Source organism: Podarcis filfolensis, assembly GCF_964270895.1.
Source record: "Podarcis filfolensis genome assembly, chromosome: 10".
Taxonomy (NCBI): domain Eukaryota; kingdom Metazoa; phylum Chordata; class Lepidosauria; order Squamata; family Lacertidae; genus Podarcis; species Podarcis filfolensis.
The window spans coordinates 44,352,583-44,363,208 of record NC_139612.1 but is presented as its reverse complement, the minus strand read 5'-3'; the positions used below and the strand labels follow the sequence as shown (position 1 = coordinate 44,363,208).

General features: G+C 44.6%; 1 long non-coding RNA gene across 1 annotated transcript; it reads right to left on the bottom strand.

The window, feature by feature from the left end:
* Positions 1-617: 617 nt before the first annotated feature.
* LOC310743552 lies at positions 618-9,859 on the bottom strand. The gene is made up of 3 exons (XR_014539092.1): positions 9,798-9,859; positions 1,693-1,757; positions 618-679 (listed from the first exon to the last, which is right to left on the bottom strand). It is a non-coding gene; the product is annotated as an uncharacterized lncRNA (long non-coding RNA).
* Between the last annotated feature and the right edge of the window lie 767 nt (positions 9,860-10,626).

Here is a 10,626-nt window from a genome sequence, read left to right as displayed (position 1 = left end):
TAAGCCATGGTTAATTAAACCACAGTTTTGTGGCTCACGTGTAACAGGAAACTGTGATATAAACAAAATGTGATTCAAATGCAGAAGTTGGTACACAGTAGAAGGAGGGGTGAGGGAGGAGAGCATATGCATGTTTCTTAAACTGAGTTCAGGATATGCCTGAACCTATGTCTTTATAGAATTTAGAATCTTGGAGATCAAAAATAATTTTAGGCAGAAAAAGCTCTAAAACTGATCAAAAGGATTCAAGTTCAAACCTAAAGCAAACAAAAATAGCTATCGACACAATATGTCACTTAATAGTACTTATTGCTACAAAAGTATACATCAAGAGTGCACATTGAGCAAAACAGAACTCGATTTCTTCTGTTGGGTAAATGAAGGACACAGATGACATGAGGTGCACTATGTACTGTATTGGTCTCAATATAAGCTGCCCGGGAATATAGGCCACATCCCTAATATGAAATCTATCTCCAGCACCGCCCAGGACTTTTTACAATCATATATATAATTTCCCACATTTATTGCATTCCCTGCCCTCCCTTGGAACTACCCACTAATGTTTCACCAGGCTAACACACAGCCATGTGCACACGCTCACACCCTTCCCCTTCTTCCTGTCTCTTGCTTCCTTTTCTCTTTCTTGTCCTGTATACTTCTTGATCTTCCTACTTATCTGATTGAAAACAGAAGAACGGATATTCAGTCATTCTACACAGGCCCAGGGACACCGTTTAATTATTTAGAGCCTTCTTTTCTTCCTGATAGCAATGGCCTCTATCCCAGTGGAGTGGTATAGCTATTCCTCCTCTGCCCCAAGAAACATTAACATTTTGATCTATTTTTAGTTGGTATTCTTTCTCTTTAATTCTGTTGTTTTAGTTGCTGTTATACGTATTCAAAATTTTTGTAAGACTTTCCCCCCAGTCATACATTTAAATTGTTGTAGTCAGTGTGTCCAGCTGATAAACAGTCCAGTCTCAATCCACTAAAAGTGTGATTCACTAAAAGTCTATTCAATAGTCCTATAGAGTTCAATGGGACTTCCTCTCAGGTGTATGCAGTGTGGCATATTGGGGAACTGAAATGGGTATGCTTTTTACAAGTTCGATGGAATATGGTTAAAGCCCAGATTGTATGGTCCTTGGCTGTAGCCTGGTCTTCGCAAGGAGGACACTGGAACAGGCATCCACGAAGAAGACATTCACATCTCAATCACTGGTCTGTTGTAGCTATAGCTACAGTCCATGGACACCCTGTGCATATGTGGTCTTAACAGCCTTCCAGTAGGTAGCACATTATTAGTCAGACACTATGATATCAGCAGTAAAGCCTGGAGTGGCTCAAAGAGACTTTCCCAGCAATGGACACTGCCAGGTGTGGTCAATGCCAAAAAATAAGTATATTGTCTTAAATTTGGCTGGGCTTTCGGCCAGAATAACCCACTCTATGTACAATTCTAGGTCATGCAGCTAATCAAGTATATGTATCAAAGAATTATAGAATTGTAGGGTCCAACCTCCCCCAATACAGGAATCACAGTTCTATATTTCAGTTGCATTCAAGTGATAACTTGGAAGAAAGACTGAAGAATCAAAGTTGCAAATGCTCAAGGTAATAGAGGAGTAAGAATGCACTGTATACATATACTAAAACAATATTGCTACAGAGAAGTAATTTATTTATTACATGTATATCCCAGCTTTCCTCCAAAGAGCTCAAGGAAGTGTTTATGGTTCTTTTCCACACCCTTTCTGTGGGGAGAAAAATAAATAAGACAGATCACATGTGTGGGGTAATTAAGAAAAGAATTGACTGTATCCCTAGATCCAAAGTGCAAGGCTAAACACACAGTCCAGCAAGAGAGAGCCCTCAGCAGAGTATTAAAACAGAATAATGCAGCACAGTGAAGGGCTAGGAATATAGGTTGTTAGACCTTTTTAATATCCCATTTGGTCTGCTTACAGTGCTTCCCTGTTTCTACGCCTCTTGCAATGAACAGACCACACCATTTAGTAAGTTTACATGCATTACTTACAAACTTCAAAGTTACAAACTTCAGATTCATGTGTTATTCCATGCAGAAGCAAGAAGGACACAGGAAGAAAATTCTTGGTGTACAAAATACAGAAAAATAGTTCTGAGCACATAATCTGGGCTTGAAGCAGTCCAGACATGTTGCCTGGTTGACTTCACATTGTGGAAGAGAGTGAACAAAGAAGCTTTATTTCCTTCTTTGCTGTAGGTGAGGCAATGTGACTTGAGTCTAGTCTAGGAATACAATGCTGTGGTCTTAACCCTTTCATGCATAAACTAGCCCCAAGCTTGCTAGTTATAAAAGGTAAAGGTAAAGGTACCCCTGCCCATACGGGCCAGTCTTGACAGACTCTAGGGTTGTGCGCTCATCTCACTCTAGAGGCCGGGAGCCAGCGCTGTCCGCAGACACTTCCGGGTCACGTGGCCAGCGTGACAAGCTGCATCTGGCGAGCCAGTGCAGCACACGGAACGCCGTTTACCTTCCCGCTAGTAAGTGGTCCCTATTTATCTACTTGCACCCGGGGGTGCTTTCGAACTGCTAGGTTGGCAGGCGCTGGGACCGAACGACGGGAGCGCACCCCGCCGCGGGGATTCGAACCGCCGATCTTTCGATCGGCAAGTCCTAGGCGCTGAGACTTTTACCCACAGCGCCACCCGCGTCCTAGTTATAGTTATAGTTGCTAGTTATAGTTGACTGCAATTTCCCACACTTTCTCCTTACAATAGCCTTATGAGGCAGGCCAGGCAGAACGATAGTCAAGGGTCCAAGGTCACCCAGTCCTGTTGCTCCCACCACCCAGCGCTGAAGGTGTGAGCGGTGTGTGTGGCAAGCATAGCATCTAAGCTCTGATCATACCCTATGTAGTCAAGTGATTCAGCAAATCCCAGGCTATCTCAGCCCCCCAGAAGGCCCCCTTTCTGGGCTTTGATGAGTTACTGCTGCAGGGAAGGCCACTGGCAGCACTTCTGCCAATCTGCACCTTTGGTGGGTGGAACAGGGAGCTCAGCACCCTAAATTGGGATTTAATCTCTCCCCTTCGACTGGTTATAGTCCAATACTCTGCTCACTGGATCTCAAATATACAGTAAATACTTTAGCACACCTTGAGCAAACACGTGGCCAGTATATGCAGCTGTCAAAATCACTGCATCAGAGAAGATGGATGTTCAAGACAGTGAACAGTGAACTACTGAAAATAAATGTCAATGGCAGCATTTTTAAAAAGTTAGCTGCTCTTGTAGCAATTCGGTATGGCTTATTATTTAGTCCATGTGCATAGGAAACTTTTGTATATGTGCAGAATGTGATAGGCCCTTGTGCACACACATATTTTTGTACACCCTCTTCAGTCTTGCCATGTGGTGCTGGCAGCCTGTGGAGCTCTGTCCATCTTCCCCCCGACACCCCCCTGCTCAGTCCCTTTCCAGCTGCTGCTGCTGCCCTAGAGAAGCTCGAGAGAGTGGCTTATGTAACCAAGATTAAAACACTGAACTACACAGATAATAAGTAATGCCAACTAAAGGGGGATATCGCAGTCTACAAATATCTGCAGGATGCAAACATCAACAAAGGAGCATGATTCTTTAATGTCCTACTTGTGGGTATAATTAAGAGGAATTGCTAAATTATCCAAGGAATATTAGAGGAAGAATAGGCATAAACATTTCCTGACAATGAGATAACTGTGGGCTTCAGAATACTGTGAAATTAGGCTCCAAATCGGGCTCAGTAAGCAGTGCAAGAGTGTAGATGGCTTATGCATCCTCTCTGCGAGCCCATGGGAAACAGGGAAGCCAGGTTTTTGGTTTTTTTGCTTGTTCCTCCCCTGTGAGTTTAACAACAGCTCAACTTGCAGAAGTTAAGCAGCTGAAGCATACTTTGGCATGGAAATAAAGCGATGGGGCGATTTCTGTGCCGGCCTGCTGTTAACGGCTCAAAACAGAGTGAGTGAACCACTGTGGGAGAAGTAATGGTCTGAAGCAAATTTTTAGTTCATCAGTAGCCAGGTGGAGCTGAAGTGAATGGCCTAAAACAGCCTCTCCGCCCTGCTCCCTTTACAGTCCTGCATCTGTACTGGAGACAACTAGCAGTTTTCCCTCATTCTGTTGAGTTTAATGTATACTAAAAACAGGCTTATTTTCACTTTTTCATAAGTAGAAACCCGCAAAAATGCTCGGCAGAAGTCCCAGAATGATTTACCCCTCTAAATCTATCATATCCATCATTAATTTTGATTTTATTTATCATTTGTTTGTCAATCTGTGATGCGTATGATGAATGGAATATGATCTTTGGTGAAGGGTGAAAACTAATGATCGCTCATCAACTGAGGATTGTTAACCAATAAATCAAAATTTCTATCTATCTGTATCCCCCCCTACCTGAGATCCAGACATGATCGAAGGATTTAGCTGACTGAAAGTTATTTGTTGCTTTTTTTTTAAAAAAAGGACATTTCTCATGGATGTTGGCAAAATGATTTCCACCCCCGTGGCAATGTAAAATGTACCAAGTAGAAATTGATATTCTTTCAGTAATTGCTCTGAGGCAACACTGCCTATTTGACTCTTCCGAAAAAGAGACAGAAATATATACAATGGGATATATGCAATCCTATGCCTGTTTGGGTGGGCTTTAGTTCTGTATTTATTAGAACCTACTCTTATAGGTAAGTGTGCATAGCATTGCAACTTTAGCGAGCCCATTGATTCTTCTTGCAGAATTGTAGCAAATAATCGGCAGTCCTACTACATTACAGTACTGATTAAAAAACAATGCTGAACTTGCTTACTTGAGTCCGGCATTACTCACACCCACAATGGGTGCCATAGTTGCCAAGGCAATACAATACAACAATCAGGGTTCTAAGTCTAGACTGCCGCTTTTAGCATTGTGTAAATTTGCATTAATTTACACGTTTAACAAAACACATGTTATATCATTTAAGGATTGTCCCCCATAAGTCTTTTTATTTTATTTTTACAATGCAGCCTTTTATAACAGCATAACGAGCTTATGCCTATGCACAGACAGCATCTCGCTGCATAAGACAAAGCTGAACTGTCAGTCCCCTTTTTGAAAGTATCTGTCCCTAGAGCTTTAAATGTTAGCCTTAAATATAAATCTAAGGGATGCTTCCAGCATCACATTTCTCTACAAGAGTTTTAAAAAGGTTCAGACAGGAGTTTGAAATCAGCACGATTATGGTAACCCAATTACATCAAGAGCTCATTCACCTGCACACTTAGGATTGCAATAAACTTTCCTGGGTTTACTCCAGACAAAACACGATACTGCTGCTGATTTATTAGATTTCTTACCTGCCTTTCACCATAAGGTCCCAGGCTCAGTTACGACAATGTAAAAAATACAATATGAAAATCAGTTAGAAATAATTTAGAATCAGAAGAATAGGGTGAGCCTGAAAAATACGTAGGTTTCAAAGACCAGGGTAAAGAGGTGTATCTTCTGCATATGATGAAAGCCGCACTCACAGCATGAAATTCATATACCACTTGATTGTAAAACCCCACCAAAGTGGTTTACAAAAAGAATAAAACAATGAAATTACTGGAAAAACAATTAAAACAACTGTATTAAAAAAAATAGAACCAATGAAAAACACAACAGCATTCTATGTATCTGGGTAGGCTTGTCTAACCAAAAAAAAAATGTTTTTCAGCAGGTACAGTGAAGGTGGGGACGCGGGTGGCGCTGTGGGTAAAACCTCAGTGCCTAGGACTTGCTGATCGCATGGTCGGCGGTTCGAATCCCCGCGGCGAGGTGAGCTCCCGTCTTTCGGTCCCAGCTCCTGCCCACCTAGCAGTTCGAAAGCACCCTTAAGTGCAAGTAGATAAATAGGTACCGCTTTATAGCGGGAAGGTAAACGGCGTTTCCGTGTGCTGCGCTGGTGCTGGCTCGCCAGAGCAGCTTCGTCACGCTGGCCACGTGACCCGGAAGTGTCTCCGGACAGCGCTTGCCCCCGGCCTCTTAAGTGAGATGGGTGCACAACCCTAGAGTCGGACACGACTGGCCCGTACGGGCAGGGGTACCTTTACCTTTTACAGTGAAGGTACCTGTCTGGTATCAGTAGACAAGTTATTCCAAAGTGTAGAGGCAGCCACACTAAAAGATGGGTTTGTTACAAGAGCAGAATGGGTATTATGTGACACCTGTAACAGTGTCAGTTCCACAGATTGAAGCGGTCAAGTAGGCACATGTGGCCTAAGGCGATCTGGCAGGTGAAGTGGTCTCAAGTTGTTAAGGTCTTTGTACAGTAATAGGAACACTTTGAACCTGGCCCAGTAGCATATCAGCAGCCAGTGCAGGTCTCTGAGCACAGGTATTCTCTGCTGACAAGCTCTCACTTGCCTCAGCAATTGTGCTGCAGCATTCTGCGCTAACTGCAGCTTCTGAATCAAGCACAAGGCAAGCCCCACATAGAACGTGTTGCAGGGATCCAGCCTTGAAGTAACCAACACATTAACGGCCGTGGCCAAGCTTTCCTGGTCCAGGAATGATTGCAGCTGTCGTTTCAATTTCATTTGGTGAAAGGTGCTTCAAGCTGCTGAGGCTACCTGAGTTTCTAGTGACAGAAGTACCGTATTTTTTGCACCATAACACTCACTTTTTTCCTCCTAGAAAGTAAGGGGAAATGTCTGTGCATGTTATGGAGCGAATGCCTGCGGGTGGCGGGGGGGATCTGCTGCAGTTGTGAGCAGAGGATCCATGGTTCCCCTTCCTTCCCTCCTCCGTGGTTACAAAGCATGGATCCACATGGATCCTCAGGATTTTTGCATTGGGCTACTCCAAACTCACTGTCAGATCACATGTCTGTGGCCACAGCATGAACCACAAAAATCATATATCCACTATTTCGTTTAGAATTTTTTTTTCTTGTTTTCCTCCTCTAAAAACTCCGTGCGTGTTATGGTCTGGTGCGTGTTATAGAGCGAAAAATACGGTAGATCCAGAAGCATCCCCAAGCTATGAGCCTCCTCCTTCATGAGGAGTGCAAGCCCATCCAGGGTGCAGGCCTTCAGCTTCTGGGAGGAAAGCCAGGATAAAAAATAAAATAGGCCAAGCAGAAAAAAATGACAGCACAGTATCTTTTGTCTTCCATCTTAATTCTCAGATGAAACTTTTCTCACACAAGCAGGCCTTGGGAGGAAGGTTTGTTCATGCTTAGGCCACCTCATACCTCAGCTTGAACCAGCTGTTAGCGGGTAGGATCTGAGCCCACAAGTGCCCCACAATAACTTATGGGGCTCCAGCCTTAATACAGCTTATTCCAGGCAGAAAAAAACCTGCTTTGATGATAGATAATCTCACACATCTTTGGCTTTCTGGTCCTGTGAGCCATCATGGAGCATTTATGCATGTGCCTTGTTCTGGGAGCTGCTACGCACCACAGCACTGACTTGATGTATGGAGATGTGAATACGAAATGTATTATGTGTGCTCTTATATAATTCTGGTTAACATTAGTATTAACCGAGGGATGGGAAACCATAGTACTTCACGTTGCAAAAAAAGCATCTGTGGGTTAAATCAGGACTGGTCCCTACAATGCAGAAAACCATTCCTTTGTTTAGTTCACTGAAGCATTGGGTTTTGTTCCTTTGGGAGACAGCCTTCCACAGTCTAATAAACCTCTCACTCTGGAAATGTTCCTGATGTTCAGACTGAGTTTCATCCCATTACTCCTAATTACCTCCTATTGGACCCTCCTGAACCAACTCTTCTCTATTTTACTAGTGTGTATCCTGCAGATATGAAGTGAAAGTCACGTACCCTCTTCTGTGGCTAGGAGTTGCCAGAAAAAAACACCCAGCTTTGTCGGGGGGAAGACATGTTAGTAGTTGAACAAGAAGCGGACTCTTAATTGAACAGCATTGCCTCCACAGTCAATGGAGGCAGAGCACAGCCTCTGCTATGGCTAGTAGCCATCGCTGGCCTTCTCCTCCATAAATTTGTCTAATCCTCTTTTAAAGCCATCTAATGTGGTGGCCATCACTGCCTCCTGGGGCGGCGGGGGGCGGCGGCGGGGAGTCCCATAGTTTAATTATGTGCTGTGTGAAGAAGTACTTTCTTTTCTCTGTCCTAAATCTTCCGACATTCCGCTTCATTGGATTTGCATGAGTTCCAAAGTTATGAGAGAGGGAGGAAAACTCTTATCTATCCACTTTCTCTATGCCAGGCATAATTTTGTAAACTTCAGTCATATCACCACTTGCTTGCCATTTTGCTCAACTAACGGTCCCAAATGCTGCAATCTTTCCTCATAGGGGAGTTCCCAGAGGTAGCCATCTTGTTTTGCTGCCTGAGGTGAAACGGTGAGGTGCCGCCCTGTTCTGCTGCACCACCCTTGCCAAAACCACCCTTACCTGGGTTGGCATCAATGAAACAGCAGCAACAACAGCGGGTTTCGGTGAGATTTCACCAGAAGCCAGCACTGCTGCTAGTGCCTATTTTTCCCCACCTCTTGGGTTTACGCTGCCTGAGGCAACTGCCTCAGCCTGCCTCATGGACAGGATGGCCTTGGTTGCTCCATCCCCTTGATCATCTTTGTTGCCTTTTTCTGATCCTTTTCCAACTCTACAATATCCCTTTAAAAGATGAGGTGATCAGAACTATATACAGTATTCCAAATAAGGTCACACAATATACCAGTATTTGTATAAAGGCATTATGATAATGCCCAGTACTCATAGCAGTTTAGCGGTTATATAGTGAACTCACTGCAGCCTTCAGGGGCAGCCCCATGTGTAACGCATTACAGTAGTCTAAAACTAGGTTACCAGAATTGGCGACCAGTGGCAGATTATGAGCTTTAAAATTCCTTCAGTGCCCTGTGCAACGCCTTCCATTGTTTGTCATTGTTGCGGTGCCTCCCGCAGTGCCCTCTCAGCTCAGTGCCCAGTATGGGCAAACCAGTCTCACTCCACTAAATCTGCCTCTGTTGGCAACACACATGCACAAATCTCCTTGCCAAAGTGAGTGGCCTGGCCAAGGCCCAATGGAGTTGTCACTGGCAGCCACTTCGTGACTGAAAAACCTAACTTGTCCTCAGGGGAATAGCTTGTATCAGTCCTTAGGTAATTGCCTAAAGTTGGTATCTAACTTTCTGGTGATAAACTAGAGCACAAACCACCCTTAGCCGCATCATATTTGTAATACTGACAGTTTGCTATTGAGTCATTACATGAAATTCAAGCGATCTTTAGTTTGCCAATTTTTTTGAGGGTAGAGAGAGCATCACAGAAAGTTGTAGACTGGACACTTTGGCTGTCGGTGGGCTAAGACATTCCTGTGTAGCTGCCTGCTCTGGCTAACATGCTCAAAAGCTGGGCAGAAACTGGTAGGTAAAGAGGAAGCCCTGTGCAAGTGCAGGGGTGTTGAGAGAAGAGGATAAGGCATACTAGCCACAATGTCTATGTTCTGCCTCTGCAATCTGAGGCAGTATGTTTCTGAATACCAGTTGCTAGAAAAAGGATGCTCTTGTCCTCAGGTCTTGCCTGTGGGTTTTCCACAGGCACCTGGTTGGCCCCATGAGAACAAGATGCTGGACTCAGATGGCCCATGGGCCTGATTCAGCAGTGCAATTCTTCGGTTCACAAAGATTTGTGATACACTGCGGGGCTGGCGGATGGTAGTGCTGAGGGGAGCATCACACTCCAGTGAGCAGAATCAAGTCCTCGGCTGCCTTAGCAAAGGGGCTGGGGAGGGAATATAAAAATATATAGTAACACCTGACCTGCCTCTCTGCCATTTTCCACATCATTGCAGGAGACATTTTCTCATTTCGTTCCTCTCCCAATTCTTTCACCTCAGGGGGAATGAGGCAGCAGATGCAGTGAACTCTTTCTCATACTCTTTCTAATACAGGCCCCCTCCCCTCCTGCTCTGTCCTTCCTTCTCCCACCTCCTACTCACTCTGTGCAACAGAATCTGGGACAATTGAGCTATTGGCTGAATCAACTGGAATTACTCCATGGTTCTGAGGTACTTTCCTCAATCCATTGTGAAACAACCACCTAGAACCAGAGTTATTCAGACTCCATATATCTGCACACATTTTGTATTATTCTAGTACAGGCAGCCCCCCCCCCCACTTATGCAGGAGTTATGTTCTGGGCCCCAGTGTGCATAAGTGAAATCACATAAAGTGGGCAGCACCACCTAAAAAGCCTCTGGATCCCTATTTTTCCCTAGTCACCAGGTCTCTCCTCCACCCTTTCTCGAATCCAGACCAAAATATCTAGAGTTGAAGTTCTGGAGCCAGCAGGAGGCTGGAGGATGTGCAGGAAAGCTGCTCCTGCTGCGCTACTCCCCATGCCAGCTGTTAGGTGGAGAGGCTGAGCAGCCGAAACAAAGTCCTGCTGTGCCTCCGGTCTCTTTGGTGCTTCCTCTGCCCTCACTGATGTCTTCTTCAGCCTCTGGGGAGGGTCTCCTTGCAAACCACTAGGACTCTCCAACATCCGGGTTCAAATCAAATTATTTATCCATTTCCCAGTGCTGGGCATATATGCAGCCGTGTGTTTCGATCTCATGTAAGTGTATGTGGGGTGGGGGTGGGGGTGGGA